Source organism: Anomalospiza imberbis, chromosome 1 (assembly GCF_031753505.1).
Source record: "Anomalospiza imberbis isolate Cuckoo-Finch-1a 21T00152 chromosome 1, ASM3175350v1, whole genome shotgun sequence".
NCBI lineage: Eukaryota > Metazoa > Chordata > Aves > Passeriformes > Viduidae > Anomalospiza > Anomalospiza imberbis.
In genome coordinates, this window is record NC_089681.1 from 27,555,760 (window position 1) to 27,571,879 (window position 16,120).

The window sequence follows — 16,120 nt, forward strand, 5'->3', positions numbered from 1 at the left end:
ATACCAATCTAAGAAAAGACAGGCACCATCAAGGGAAACGAACAAATGTGAAATTGCACAGGTCCATGAGAAAAGTACTTTTGAGCTGTCAGTAGCAAAGTCAATCCCAGATTCCTGAGCAACTTTCTACTTTTATGGTGAAGAAATAACAAAGAAGTCCTATCTATCTCATACACCCAAACACCACCCCCCTCCCAAACCAACAGACCAATGAGCCAATAAAGGCTCTGCAAGAAAAAGTCACAAGGGATTATTTATACTCTGCCTAGTAACGTGCTCTTTTACTGTTTTGAGAAGTACAATAATGAATAGTAAAAGTAAGAAACATCAAGAAACTATCACAAAAGCAGAAGTTCTAAGTGAAAAAGGAAAAAGGTAGAAAAGACAGAGGCAGATATGACAAAGCACAGAAGAAAACTTTCCATGAAAATAAAGGGACACTATAGAATGATAGTGTGATTTGATGATAGTGTGAATGGTAGCTCTTGAACATTGAGCAAAGTGGGGTTTTAGTGCATACTTTGAAAAATGTGTTAAGAATTCTACCAAAGCAGGTCAGGGCCCAATTTCCATCTCTAGCACACTTCTTTCACATGCAAGTGCCCAATTGCAAATAATAGAATTCTAAGTTGTACTGACTGCCTGCACAATATTTCAGTAGAAGATCATGAGAGCTGCAGATGACCATGGCCTTTTTTGTAATTTCTTCGAGAAAAGAAATCCTAATATGCATTTCATGTGAAACACTGAATTGAACAACCCTGAGAGACTAGAACCCAGCAGCAGGTAAGCTTGTGTGGCAGAGGATGCAAAATGTCTTTAAATAATAGTAGGCTGTGTATAGTGGTCATGTGTCAGTATCTTATTGTAAAACTAGCAATTTTTTTCCTAAACTATATGACAGCTCCTATTTTGTCTTTCACTTCAGTCTGTATGAAACTGAGAAGTAGCAGGTATCAAAGCTATTATTTTATTTACAGTTCTTCACAGCTTCCTAGTGGTTTTATTTAGCTGAATGATTAATAGCTTCAGTAAGCCCATACTTAATATTCAATGTGTGTTTCTAAGTGGAAGATAACAGACAATTTGAAGAAAAAATATTAAATTTAAAAGCCCTGTCACATGAAACCTTTTGCCTGGAGTTGACATTCATTTGATTTGCATAAAGACCGGACAAATTCACTTTTTCAAGGTTGAAGACCATTAAGCTGGTGAAGAATAATTCACTGGCATAAGTTAGAGTAAAGCTGAAGGATGACTATATTTTTCTGTAGTAACTGAGCTCTGGCATGGAGAACAGAATAAGGACTGCTGGCCCCTCAACGGGTATGAAAATTTTATGTTGAATGATGATGTTTCATCTGTAATAACATGTTGAAGAGATTATAGTGTAAAAGCAACCAGTACATCTCTCCATCTACAGCCATAATTGTTCCTATTTCTGCATGTCAAGGGACAGACATAAGACTTGGTGAGTGCTGCAGTATAACACCAAGCAGAAAATTAGCACAGATAATCACTGGCACTGAGATCAAGATGACTACAAGGCTCTTAACCTCTTGAGAGTTATTCCTTAGCAACCCAACAGCCTGTGTAATGGAGGCCACAGGTGATCACTCATACAGTGTTGAATAGCAAATACTCAGCAGGTCAGAAGCAGAGAAAGGTTTAAACAAGCCTGTGAACTGGTGGAGTCAGCAGTTTCCTAATGGCACTGTAAACAAGCAGATTACTTACCCACAAACATGTGCCTATTCAACAATATTAACAGTAGAACTGCCTGCATGATGCTGATATTAATGCAGTAGACAGTAAAAGAGACTACTTTACATGTGTCTCAGAATGAGGCAAAGAAAACTCATCAATAAAATGTGCTTCTACTAAGCAAAAGTCATGGTTCCTTTTCCTAACTTAGTATCACCAAGACAAGCTGTCCCTTTTGTTTTCACTAAACATTATGCATATCTTTAAAACTCTGTATGCCTGAAGAATAAACGTTTCCCCCAGACCATATCTTCAGAGCTATGATGCTCTATGTATTCAAAGTTCCTGTGCATATCAGCAGTTGCACATGTGCCAAGTGGGCAAATACAGTTATCCTTCTGCATCTTTGAAATAAATGTATGGATGTTATTATGTATTTATATACCTGATGTTGAAATCATATTACTACAAAAGTACAATCTTTTTTCCATCCTCTATGCTATGCCCTCAAAAGATGTTTATAAAGTAATGATCACATCCTGTTTTAACTTAGCTCCAAACATCAGTGGTATAACTGACTTCTGTGGGGTTATTCTAACTTTAGGAGAATTAATGCAGAACAGAGCAGAAATACCTTTTTTTATTTTCCTGTCAACAAGACTTTTGTGTTCCATTTAAATCAGACTTAGCTAATATTGCTTTTTCTTTCCACAGGTACCAAGATATTTAAATCATAAATGTTGACAAACAAGGGATAATGTATCTTAATTTAATTGATGGTGCTATTGCCATTTATATTGTCAGTTTCTTCTCTGTTGTGAGGCCTGAATAAAAGTATTAAATATAAAAGCAATATTTGTTCAGTCAAATTCTTTTTGGGAAGCCTATATCAACCTAATGGTTGAAACTGGTATTCTAGTCATTTGTGAAATAATTTCTCATGTCATGGGAAAAGAGTATTAGAAATTGTCCTTCTTGAGAGCAAAAGAGAATCAGTCTAAACTGGTATGATGTTAAAAAGGAAGTTGATGAGGGTAGCTAGAGGATTTAGAGAAGAAGCATCGAGAGATGGAAACTTTCCCCATTAGAAAATTAATCAGATGGAAGTTACTCCCGTAAGCTGTTGAAAAAAATGCCAGAGATTTCAGGCCACTTTTAAGTGGATGGTTACCTACACTCTCAGACATGAATCAAATTGGTGGGCTGAATCCCACCTTTACTTTAAAGAAAATTCAATTTCAGAAAAGCATGAGAATGCTGATAGAAGTGGAGGGACACTGCTGTTTTGCAGTTCAGGCTGTGTGTTCTGCAGAAAAGAGAACATTCTCCAGAACATGCTTTTTTGCTGACAAACTTACTGTCAAAAGACAAATTGTTTCAGTGATTCTTTCAACTAATATATTAGATGCTTGCAGAAAAAAAGAGGGGGTTGGAAGAGGAAAAATAATTGCAGAGAAGTATTTTACATTCATGTCCATAAAGAAGTTATGAGGGCAAATAGGTACAGTTAAAAAGAAAAGCTTAACACCAAAATCCCCAGTCACTTGTCCCAAAATGCCAAACAACTGAACATAATCTACTATTTGTATATTTCAATTGAGGATTGAATTGCATAGTAATTTTGTAACCATAAGCTAATAAAAGCTTTTTTGATTTTTTCCTAATTCTGCATATTTATTCAATTAATAAGAGCAAGATGTATTTTTGCCTGAGTGGGGACAAAATAAGGAGTTAAGTTTCAAAAATGTAATATTTTAAATGGATGGGTATTTTTCTGCAAAACTGAAAAATTTTTTTCTGTTCTAATCTGAAGAGGTGCATTTTGTCCAAGGAGGACATGTATACATAAGAAAGATGACATACAATACTCAATTTTCCATTAAAGTATCTTTCTACAGGCACTAGGCAGAATTTATTTGCAATGTGATCAGGCTGTATTTTTTCTGTCTCTAGATATGTTCCTTCTCTACTTTCATTCTGTCTTCCAAGAGCTCTTATCCCAGTGAAATGCATTTTGGGAAAACTGTTGAACTTATTGTGCAACCTGAATTTTAGGCAAAGTTTGGGCAAATGTTCAAAGTTGCATATACACAATCAGGTAATTAAAACACTAAGACATTTTCCTGTAGAGGATTAGGCAAAGCTTGTGAAAAAGACATTGAACAAGAACAAAGACATTGAGATCAATACTCAGACTCTGGGGATCAGCTGGTTTCAGAGCTGTTTATGGAAGCAAGACAGACAATAGTGATGCAGGCAAAACTGAACCCCAACAATTTTCTGTATGGCTAAGTATTAGTGTTCCTTCAAACTAAAACTACTTACGGTGGCTGCAGGCACAGCCTGTGCTTAACAATGTTATCCTGATGTTCTTTAGAAACAAAAGAGTAGCTTTTAAATATAAATATACCTGTTTAAATCTACTTAATCTCTCCCCAATCTTTCTCCTCCTGTTGCAAAACTATTTTTCTGTCATCTAAAGTAATGTTCAATTATTTATGTTTTCTGTGAGAACATTTCATAGTAATGCAAAAAAAAAATGATTTCAAAGGCTCAACCATTTTCTAAGGTGTCCTTTAACTGTATAGTCTGACTGGGCAGTTCATAATGTCCCTATGGTACTTTTTCTTCCTTAGTACAAGAGAGATGAGTCCTGCCTGTTAAAAATCTGTTTTAAATTCAGTGTGTTCACAGTACTACTGTCAAACCATACACATGTGATTGATTATCCAATTTGCTAATAATATTGTGTACATTGAAGGAGTGTCATTTGACTTGGTGTGACAACTACAGCAGACTCTTGTTGACAGGTGTAGGATTAAGTGATAAGTTTAGTGTTTCCACAGCATTTCACTGAACAGCAGTTTAAATTAAAATCATAGTGGTAGCACTGAAGTTGAAAGACTATTTAAGATTACAAAAACAGAACTCTGAAACTTTATGTGCTTTTCAGAGAAGCTGTCTTAGAAGCACTGAATGAAACAAAAAAGCACGGTTTACGAATAATTAATTAAGTGCAATGTGACAATGTCAGAGTTCATGTTAAAGAAAAAAAATCTAGAAAATTGCATCATGTGCTTTCCTTTCCATTTTTCAAAATGTCAAAAGGCTTAAGTTTAATTTGTGTTCTCATTTACACTAAGTTTATTGATTAAATTACTAGGTAATTTGGATATTTTGGATTGAGCAACTCAAGATTTAAAGCAGCAAAATGGAGATGTGAAGGAGACAGAACTTTCAGTGTCCTGAGTACAGCTTGTGAAGTGAAGCCATAGTGACTGTTTATCCAAGATGATTTGCAAGTGCAGTTACAATAGAAATGAAGATACCAGATTCTGTGAATCTGCAAAAGCATTCTTTTATTCCTGACCTACTGTGTAATAATTTCCATGGCAAGTGCATCTGATAAGGAGATTCTTCTATAACCAAGCACAAAACTGGATTCAATTCCAGTCTGGTCAGAGATAAGTGGAAAGGCCAGCTGTGCATCACACAAACAACAGCTGTGTATTCTCTAGACCAGTGCTAGGTTGACTACTGTTGCACTTAGGTAGAAAAATTGTAAAAGAAAGGCCTCCTAAAATCAGGTCTGCTTCGTTAGATCGGTGGTTGGCCTGTAATGTCTTCCAAGTGCAGCTAGTACTTTGCAAGTTCCCATGTGAAAACAATCCTGGTATGAATAGTTTGTTAACATAACAATCGATTCCTGGGTGAAAAACAACTAGTACATGCATAAACATTAAATCTATCCCATGAGAATCAGTGAAGAAAATATGTAAACAATTTAAGAATGGAGAGATTTGATGTCCAAGTCAAATACCTTTTACTAACCAATACAGTAATTGGACAGAAAGCTATTAACCAATTGAAGTTGCACATGAGGTATAAAATGAGTTTTGTGAATAAAGAATTGGCTTTTCCTGCATGAAGAAAGTGGAGTCTCACTTGATTTATTCTGATAGACTACACTTTCCTTGATTTCAGGCAAATATTCCTAATACTTCAGTGCTTTGGAAGGCCTTGTGTTCATTCACTTTCTGTATACACTGTGAAGAAAACAAGATTTATTTTGTGTAAGGGAACAAAAAGTCACAAACCAAAGGAATTCCTAGAATATTGGTTGAAAGACCTTTTGATTTACAGAAGGATATTCAAGTGTCACCACTCCAAATTACCTCAATGTAAATCTAGAATAAAGCTGTTGAATCAAGGGATCATATTTTTTTGTCTTAAACATGTCTGTATTTTTTCATTATATTTATTCTCATAAGTGAAAGTTTTTTTGTCCCAGATGACTCACCTGAGTGCAGTATGTGGCAAAAGGGTCTGGTCGCTTGTCATGACAGTGGTATTGCAGTTTCCCTATACAATGCTGGACATATGGAAGAGCTGCTGATTTCTTGTCATGCAGGTATGAGGCAAGTATGAATCATCTAGCTGAAAATTTTCTGTACATCTTTTCTAATTTACAAGAAGCAGTGTTTGACACTAAGAGACCTTTTTCCCCTTAGGGAACCCTCATACTGTTTCTTTTTAACATACTTTTCTAATGTCTCATCCAATTCAAGAACTGAGGTTCTGTGCCTGTCTCGTTTGGGTAATGTCTTTTTTGATTAGAATGGGGTCTTTCTCAGGTTTCCTCATTCACTTGTGCTCCTACCTTCCATAGCATGGAAGACTGCAGTTTGGATACTCCTGCTTTATTCGGCCTGGTATATTTTTTATGGTTACCTCCAAATTTGAATGGCATCTAACAACATGGGGTATTAATAATATTCTCTCTCCCTCCGTGATGATTTTTTAGGACCATATTCAATCTAGAGTTTAATCTGGTTACATTTTTGTCTTCAAGTTTTACCTGATTTTCCCATGTCTAAGCTCTTTTAAAATACAAAAGTCACATTTTTTTAAATCACACGTTGTATACTCTGTCAAATATTTTGGTAGCAGAATTGATTGTAAACTGATGTTCCACTCTGGCTGCTATATTTTAAGAAGAAAAGAAAGAAAAGAGCCAACTCACAATAAATTTGGGAAATTCAGTATGTATTTTATGTGATTTCCCTTTACCTTCTCCCTTGCAGTTGCTGAATGATACAGTACTTCTCCTGGAGACTCATTCATACTACTCTTTCAAGCTACCAGGAGCAGTTGCACAATTTGAAATTTTTGACAACTTGCTTGCAGCAGATGGGTAAATTTCATTGGCTGATTGTTATTGTCCATTAAGAACATAATACTAATACTTGAGCAACCTGATCTACTGGAAGTTGCCCCTGTCTGTGGCAGGGGAGATTGGAACTACATGATCTTTAAGGTCCCTACCAAGACAAACCATTCTGTGATTCTATGATTTGCACAAAATAGGGCTTGTGGAACTTTATGCTTCCATTATTGCCATTTTCTGTAATATTCTTCCCTGGATTATGTGATCACATTCCCTGACAGATGAGGGCTCTGCTTCCACTTTTATGCACCATGTCTAGTAAACATTTAAAGAAGGTTTCTTTTCAAGTGGTTTACCACTGTGGGAAATGTACATTAGAATTTAACAATACAAGTACACCTTAGACTAAATTTCATTTTATATAGTCTATAGAATTAAGCTACCAAAACAATTTAGTTCTGAGAATTGCTTCCAGCATCTCTTCCCAAACCACAAGACTGTGAAGGAATGATGACTGTAAAGATCTCTCTCTCTGACTCCTCCTTCCCACTCTGTTACCTTCTTGCTGAACTCCCCTTGCATAAGTTTTGCCTTTTCGCAGCAAAACCACATTACCATTACTCATCCTTATACAATTACATGGCTGGAATTCTACTTTTCTGTGAATGCTTTACCCAGTAAGACAGTTTTAGTTTTATAGCCTATAAAGAGTCATCCAGAACATGAAATACCCCTAATTACTGACACCTAGACAAGGTTGTCTTGAAACCAAATCATACTTGATTCCAGATATAAAGTATAACCATGATTAATTTGTGTATGTGTATACAAGCAAAAAAATTCATTTTGCAAGGAGACAAACCCTTATTCAATAACTCTCAGGGTCCTCCATCTCTGCTAAAGTAATGGCAACACTTTGGCACAATACTGCTATATAAGCCACAATAACGAGCTCCAGTTTCGTTTCAATATCTTCACTGTCTCAGAAGATGTAGCTTCCATTTCCATCCCATATCCATTTGTACATCGAGAAAGGATAGATCTGCAGTATGAATTAGATTATTTGAGAAACTCTCCAGTTTTCCTCCTTTGTATATTGATCTTGATTTCTGTGAAGGAGTTAGCTACTTTCAAATAGTTCAGAACAAACAGTTCATGTGAAAAATGTAGTCTGAAAGTTGGTAATTTTTCATTTTGACTATTTGTTGTTCATAGTTTGTGTGGAAAAATCTCTTTACTTTGTGTCCCTTGATTTAGATGGCAAGACAGAAAGGCCATTTCCAGTAGGTACTTTTGGCAAATAACTGCTTCTGGCAAAAGACGTCTAGAATGCTGATTGAAAAGAAACTCTGTATAAGTCAGCAGTGTTTACTCAGAGCCCACAAAGCCAATTGTATTCACGGCTTCATCACAAGGAACATGACCATCAGGTGAGGGAGGTGATTCTCCCCCTCTATTCTGCTCTCATGAGACTCCATGTGGAGCACTGCATCCAGTTCTGGTGTTCTCAACACAAGAAGGATATGACTTGTTGGAGCAAGTACAGAGAAGAGCCATGAAGATGATCACAGGGCTGGAACACCTTTCTCATGAAGACAGGATGAGAGTTGGGGGCTGCTGCACCTGGAGATGAAAAGACTGGGAAAATCTTGTAGCAGCCTTCCACTACCAAAAGGTGCCTACAAGAAAGATAGGAGAGGGACTTTTGGCAAAGGCGTGCCACCACATGATAGGACAAGAGGGAATGGCTTTCAACTGAAAAAAGGCAGATTAAAATTAGATATTAGGAAGAAATTTGCTGTGAGGATGGTGAGACACTGGAATGGGTTGCCAGAGAAGTTGTGGATGCTTCATCTCTGCAAGTGTTCAAGGCTGGATTGGATTGGGCTTTGAGCAGCCTGGTCTAGTGGGTGGCACTAGTTGTAAACAAATGATATCTAAGGTCCCTTCTAAGCCACAGCTTTCTGTCATCCTACAAAAAGTTATAACTGTTGGTACTTACAACTACTTTCTAATGTCTGTGTGGTTATCAAAATCTTTGATAAAAGTAGCTGGTTACAGGATGGCAGCTGATTCAACTGTCCATCCTTCCTCTTTAGAATAAAGGCTACAGGATTCAATTATGGAGAGCTCAGAATGTCGGTTTCTTTTTGGATTTTTTTTTTAAATACAGGATTAGAGGCAACTGAAAAGAAAAAACAACCCTCTATATTTGCTGAAAATCAGTTTATACCTTTCAAATTAAACTAATGCTTTGGCACTAGCAACAGTAACTACCATAACAATGTCAACTGTCAACTGTGGCTGGTCATGCGTGACAGATTCACTCTGTTATTTTTAATTCACATTTAAGGCTTATTCTCCAACTTCTAATTATGTTCTAATATGTTGTGAAGGATTTAATTTTATTGAATAAAACTGGTCCTTAAATTATTTGAGAACCAAAGCTGAAGACTTCAGAAATTAAAGAAATTGAAGGACAGTAATTAAAGTCTTAGCAATAAAGCTCTTATACTACTATTGATAAGGCAGGGCATGACCTAATTCCCATTTTTTTAAGTTACATCAGCATTGAAGTTGTTATAACCTGTTAAACTTGTGCATACACTTCCTCCTGTGTATGGTTGATGTAGAAGTTGAACTTTGGCTTGAGGAATGGTGAGAATTATAAGAATCTGGCCTGAACCTGAGATTAAAAAAAAAATCCCTGAGCTCAGTGGATATCTACATAGTGCTTTTGAACTGCAGTTCATAAATGAAACTAAGCAAAAATTTCCCCCAAAGAAACTGAAACCAAAACAGCCAAAATCAAGACCTTTGAAATCAACACCAGTTTGGGCCAAACAGAGACTATCGAATATGATAATAAATACCCCTGACCCAGTCATGATTCTTGTCAAGTTATGGTGTGCAAGTCATTATTCCAAGGTAGTCGGAAAGTGGTTTGTAAATAAGGTCAAATCTCAGACCAAGATAAATTTGTAGAAAACAATCTATGATCCAATTAATTTTACTAGTTGAAAGCTTGCCTAATATCAGGATATATTGTGATTTTATTTCAATTAGGTTTATACCACAGTATGTGAATACACAGCTGAATGACCCAGTAAAGCAAGATGTGAGTAGTTGTTCCTTGGTATTGCACAAAAAGCTATTAACAGAGCAACTCTAACGACAATAACTCCTAGCCTGAAGCTCTTTATCCTTTTAAAAATCTTTAACAAACATGAGAGAGACATTGGAAAGTTCCAATTGGCTGTGCAGAAGCAATATTTCTCTCTGATATGCCTCTTTCTTCACTGCCTCCTCTCTTTCTCCTGACTTTACTGTTTAGAAAGTCAGTGAATGCACACACTGGTGTGGAGAAATAACTTCTGAAGCAAGTCCACTGACTGATTGCTATTATCACAGTTGGTTGAACTCCGAAGAAGAAATCTCTTAATCAAGGAGCTGCCAGTTATATTGCAACAGAAGGGTGAGAAGCAGATTGTCAAGTAAAAGTTCACATAGCAGTACTGGCTGTCTTTCTGGCATTTACTCTTTTAATCAAATCTTTCTCTTGTAGCTCAAGTGCAAGTAATGTCGGAACCCAGAATGTCCCTTGGACACTCTTGGATGTTCTGGGCCCAGGTCAAAAGCATCTGAGATCCTGGAATGCAGCCACAGACCCCTGTGGCTTTGAACCTGATCCATGGAACAATTTACCAACTTTGCAGGAAGAACAAGAAATCACAAAAGTTTAGATAATATAGTAGAAGTAGTCACAAAGTGAAAGGAAGAATTTTTGAGTGCTGTACAGGGGGGTTTTAGGCCTTGTACAGAGGGGTCTGATGTTTGTACATGGAGGCCAGAAGTTCTAAGATGGAGGGACTTGGGCGTGCCCTGTCCTCTTTCCTTCTTCTTCCTAACCTCCATGTTCTTGGTGATGTTGGCAGTTACAGATTGGTTTAGAGTAGAAAGTCACTGTTCAATATAGGTGATGGACATTGGGGAAAAACTGTAAACATCTAATACGTAATGTATGATATAAAAGAAGGCATCAGCCCCCTGGGCATCGGAGTGTGCCCTTGCCTGACTGCTGAACGGACCGCAGCAGCTCAGGGAGAAAATATTTTAGATAACATACAATAAACTACCTTGAGACCGGACGGCTGAAGAATGCTGAGTCTTTCTTTGGAGACACAGGTTGGAGGAGAGACTTTTCCACCTTTCCAGCTCACCCCAACCAGGGGTGAGGCCTGACAACACAACAACGTTCCTACAACTGGCCTCCCTGGGAGGGCGGTGGCGAGAAGCCAATTAGCCAGACAACCTCCACCTTTCCGGCTCACCCCAACCAGGGGTGAGTTCCTACTAGTAAGATATTAGGTTAGATGAATCAAATTTCAGTTTCTGGTGAAAAAGATCAGATTTATTTCAAGCATGGAATCAGAGGGATCAGCCATCAGATCCCCTTCAAATATTTGTTTAAGGCCGAGTGTGCTAAGAACTTAATATTAAGAAGAGTTTCATTTGTTATAATTGTACAAAAGTAGTTAGATAAACACAGGCAGAAGAGCAAGGCTGACTGATTTGTACAGCATTATAGGGAATTTGAAAATCAAAATATAAAATTTCAGAATTATATCTTTCAATATCTATCAGGAGGAAAAAAATTAGATAAAACTTCTTTTTAAGGATCTGGAATTTTTTTAAGAATAAATAAAGTGTTTCATATGCAACAGCCATAAGAAAAATGAAAAACTGTCTCAATTTTCAGATGTGTTTTGAGTGGGGAGCTATGTCTCATGATATTTCTGCACGTGACTGCCTCAGTAAGCTTATTCATACTGAATACTCGCAGAAGCTCAGATGGTGGTGGCCAGATGCTATGTTGATACCTCAGAAACAGGAAATAGGAATACTGCTAGCATAGACCTTTTCAAACACTATTTTCTATAAGCTGTAGGTCAGTCAATGCTGTTTGGAGAAAAAAAAAAAAAGCAAATTAGACATAAATTGTCTTGTTCCACAGTGAGAATACATGCCCAACAAATATTGTTCTTCCTTCTCCCTCTATCCTCTATTATAAGACATTGTCTCCCTTTTTTTCCCTTTGAGTTGTCCTTTTCCCTTGACTTTCCTAGTATGTTCCAAGATTTCAGTCCTACACTCCCTGAATATTTCAGCCTCCTGAACTTCATTCAGAAACATTCTCTTGCGAATAGTTTTCCATCCTCTAGAAAACCTCCTGGCTATCTGGTACATAAGTGAGAGTACAAATATTCATTGCTAAGGAATTGTTCACAATTAAAACAACCATAAATTATATGGAAATGTATTGTGTTTCTAGAATTGCTAGGGAAAGGGAAATCTTGGAAGACAGAAATAGTAGACAGTAAAAAAAAAAAAAAAAGAGAAATGGAAATAGAATAACCAGAAGAGAAAAAGAGTACTCTCATGCTCTTGCCTTTCTCAATTATGAAGAACATTGCTACTGCTATTATTAAGGTAAGAGAGGGGAAAAATAATTTATTAAGATGAATGTCTCTTGAGTTTGTTGCAAATGAAAGTTAATTTAGGAATTACAAATTAGGAAAATAACTTTTTTTTACTGAATTCATTAGTCTTTTTAATGTAATATATATATTGCTCTGTGTGTGAAAGTGGAAGTGATGTAGAATGACAAAATCAGGCAAATAGGGAAACCATAAAATTTTTATATTTAGATGGCAGATCAGTAGGAAAAGTACATAATCTAGGATCTTTAACCATTGAGTAATGTCACAAAACCACTGAAAAATTCAGTCAAAGTAATGAACCAAAATTATTATTGCTGTAGCCTTATTATTACTGTAGCTTTGTAACCACTTGTAGGAGAGCTTCAACCAAAAAACCAATATTTTGAATTCACTAAATAGCTGTTTTTTGAGAGTCTTAAAATAATAGTAAGTAGGCAGTTATAGGAAAGCTTAAGCCTTGTGGGATTTGGAAAATTGGAAGAGAAGGATGTCAGTATTACTACCTGAAATTAAATGGTAAAGATAGATTCTCAGTGTCTTCCACAGGTATCCATATGTGCTGTCAAATCCCAAATCCCTGCTGTCTGTGACTATCCTGAAAGTCTCATCCACTAAAGAGCCTTTGCAGAACCCTGACATGTACCTCTTGGCTCCAAGCTAAACCTCACACATAATCAAAGAGTTGGTTGTTTCAAAGGGTATTCTCTGCAAAAGCAGATGATCTGCTACTGCCTGCCTAAATCAGAAAGCCCAAGTGGTCTTAAGCAAGAGAGATTACTGCCTGGGTTCAAACAATTAGTTTAAATAATTGTAGGTGTGTTCACTCCTCCTGTGATTTTCATGAAAACAGCTCCTGAATACCTGGCCTGAATATAAATGAGAGTAGCAAGATTATGTTCTGGTTGGTAATTTTATTAGGGTCATAACAAAAGAGCAAAATGAGTCTGGTGTCTCCTCTATTTGTATTTTTCCTCTGCTGAAGAAAAATAATTTTCTTAGCCCTCTCTCATCAGAAGTTGGGTAGGAACAGTAGGAACAGTGTTTGCTCCTTCCACCCGTGCTGCCTGACAACCAGGATGAGGAAGAAGAGTGATGGAATTTGTTACAGATGATGCTCCATGGCTATATTCTATTTTGTGCCTTACAACCTCTTGGCCATTGAAAAATCAACAACTAACCAAACCCCCACAAGAACTGTGAATTGAAAAACTTGCATATTTTGGAAGTGGACTGAGTATTATCATGACAGACCCTGAAAGGACTAGGCTTTTATTTAATCTCACTTCTGCAGAATGGGATCCCTCAAACCAATGTATAAGAGCAGAATTTCCTATCGATCTGCAAAATGGCCTTGCAGGAAAGAAAATACTATTAAGCAAAAGGAAGAAATGTGAGTAACTATTTCAAGCTATTTGATGTATCTTAGAACTATTCTTCTGCAAGAAAATTAATTAAATTTGCTTTTTGTACTTTAGAAGCATTTCCAAGTTTTTCCAAGAATCTGAGCCCACCAAAATGTCTCTTGCAGAAGTAAATACCTATGTTTGAAAGTTACTGTGGTCAAGGTATTATTTTAAAAAAGCATGAATTTTCAGTATTTTCTACTGTCATATGCTTTCTAGAAAGAGGACCTTGGTGACCAAAGTAGTAGTTTATACTACTACTCTAGTAGTAGAGTAGACCTCTAGTGTTTTCACTAAGAATGTAAAAAAACGCATTAACTGGTGCTAATTTTGCTTATACCTCTTCTTTCTTCCATGACAGGCAACTATTCATCATTCAATAAATATATACAATGCATTAATTTTCACTTATGTTTCCTTCTGGGCTTTCCACCTAAAATTATACTGCTTATAGGAGTATAATTATTTTCACTTTTTTTAATTAAAAAAAAAAGTGAAAAAATCAGAGAATAAATTGAATCTCAGCTGATAACCAGATGTGCATAACACATACATTTTCAAAGACCATCTCAGTGAAGCACTATTGCCTGCTTATCCAGAAATAAGCCCATTCTCTGCAGCTGGCAGTAAATTAATCTGTTTTCAGGAGACTCCAAAAAAATCAGTTGTTTCTCTCTCTCTTCCTGTCTCTTCTGAATTCAGCAATATGGGACATATAATTAAATTATGTCTGACAGAGGAGAGAAATAATTTTACATGTTTGACAAAATTATTACTTGCTATGATGGAATTTTCTGCCTCTGCATGTGTTGAAGTTATATTGACTGCATGTTATTATGGAAGTTACATACAATTATAGTAAGAAACCAAAAATAATTAATTCAAAGAATTTGCTGATCAACACAGTTACAAAATAATTATGGTCTCTATTCACCATATAATACTGTTACGGGCCTTAAAAGATGCTGCATTGGCTGTGTCTTACAAAATGAGATTTTAATTTTAAGGCTCAGACCAATGACCGATTACAATTCTGCATTGAGTATTAGCTGAAATTTATCAGGTGCTAAACTCTTAAATGCAGATAGCTATGATAAATCAGCTGCCAAGAAATATCTGGTGGTTAATAATTGGATAACCAATCTAATTATCTAGAGAGAATGCTGACTGTTTTGTTGAGGTGATAATTATGCATCTTTACTATTAGGAAATTTCCAGTTGTGGAGAGCTGATGTGGATAATTAAAAGATGTTGGTATTTTAAATATTTATTCCTTTTAAAATACAATACATCCTTTGCACAAAGCAGGATGAACTTAATATGAGATGGCACTCAGTTTTTTTTTTTTTGCAGTATCCCTATATTTTTTTATCAAGATTCTCGACTTGCTTTGTTTTTTTAGGTCTGAACCTTTCAAACTTTTCTGCATGAAGTTAATTTGGTACATTTTCAGTGGTGGATATTCACCATAACTCTTGCCTCTGGTATTAAAGTCTTCCAGGCACTCTGAGCATTTGCATGACTTCTTTTTTGTACTAAACCTACATGAACATGAATGCTATATAACACGAAAAGGAAAGAAAGTACAAACACCCCTTGGTCTTGCTTATGTTGAATATGAACACAAACCTCCAAAAGCATGGAAACAACATTTCTGGAGAGGAGTATCCTGTGCCCTTACAGGCTGTCACTCAGCATTCTGCACTAACAAATATCTCAGCCTTTGATAAGGATTTTATCTTCATCACTGAGAGGCAAAGAAAGACAACACAAATATCAAATGCAATTTTGTATTTTAGCCCAAAATCACAATATTGCATTCAGTTACTCTTATCTGAATAGGCTGTATTCTTGATGAATTTTTGCTCCTGAATGCTACCATTAGAGATGGTAGTATTTCATTAAAGATGTTACTATGGCTTCAGTGCCAAATTATGCCCCTGCCTTGCACATGGAGTAAAGGAGAGTGGGTATTTCTTCTTTGCTATGCACTTTGCATAGAAAGAATGATAAATGGAATTGTCCTTACCAAGGGAGTACAGGAGGTGTTCTCTCCCTACATTTGAGACATGAAGGACAACAGCAAGAGCTGGGGTCTGCTTCTCTCTGGCTGCTTTCTGAGCGTGGGGAAAAAAGGCAACATTTTATCAACCACTTTTCCTTTGCGGGATCTCTTATGGGACAATTGCAGCCCTGCACATACACACAGAGCTCAAAAACCTGTGGCAGTCTTGATGTCTTAGGTTGCTACACTTCATGTTCCCTTCCCCTGCCAAAACAATTAGCAATGGAAAAGCACCAAGAAGTCACATGCTTAGGCACAGCAAAATGAAAAAGCTTAATTA

At 36.5% G+C, this 16,120-nt stretch overlaps 1 protein-coding gene across 9 annotated transcripts in view; it reads right to left on the reverse strand.

Moving 5' to 3' along the window:
- The window catches only part of RALYL (RALY RNA binding protein like), a 374,914-nt gene that overhangs the window by 37,581 nt on the left and 321,213 nt on the right, over positions 1-16,120 (reverse strand). The window lies entirely within an intron of this gene.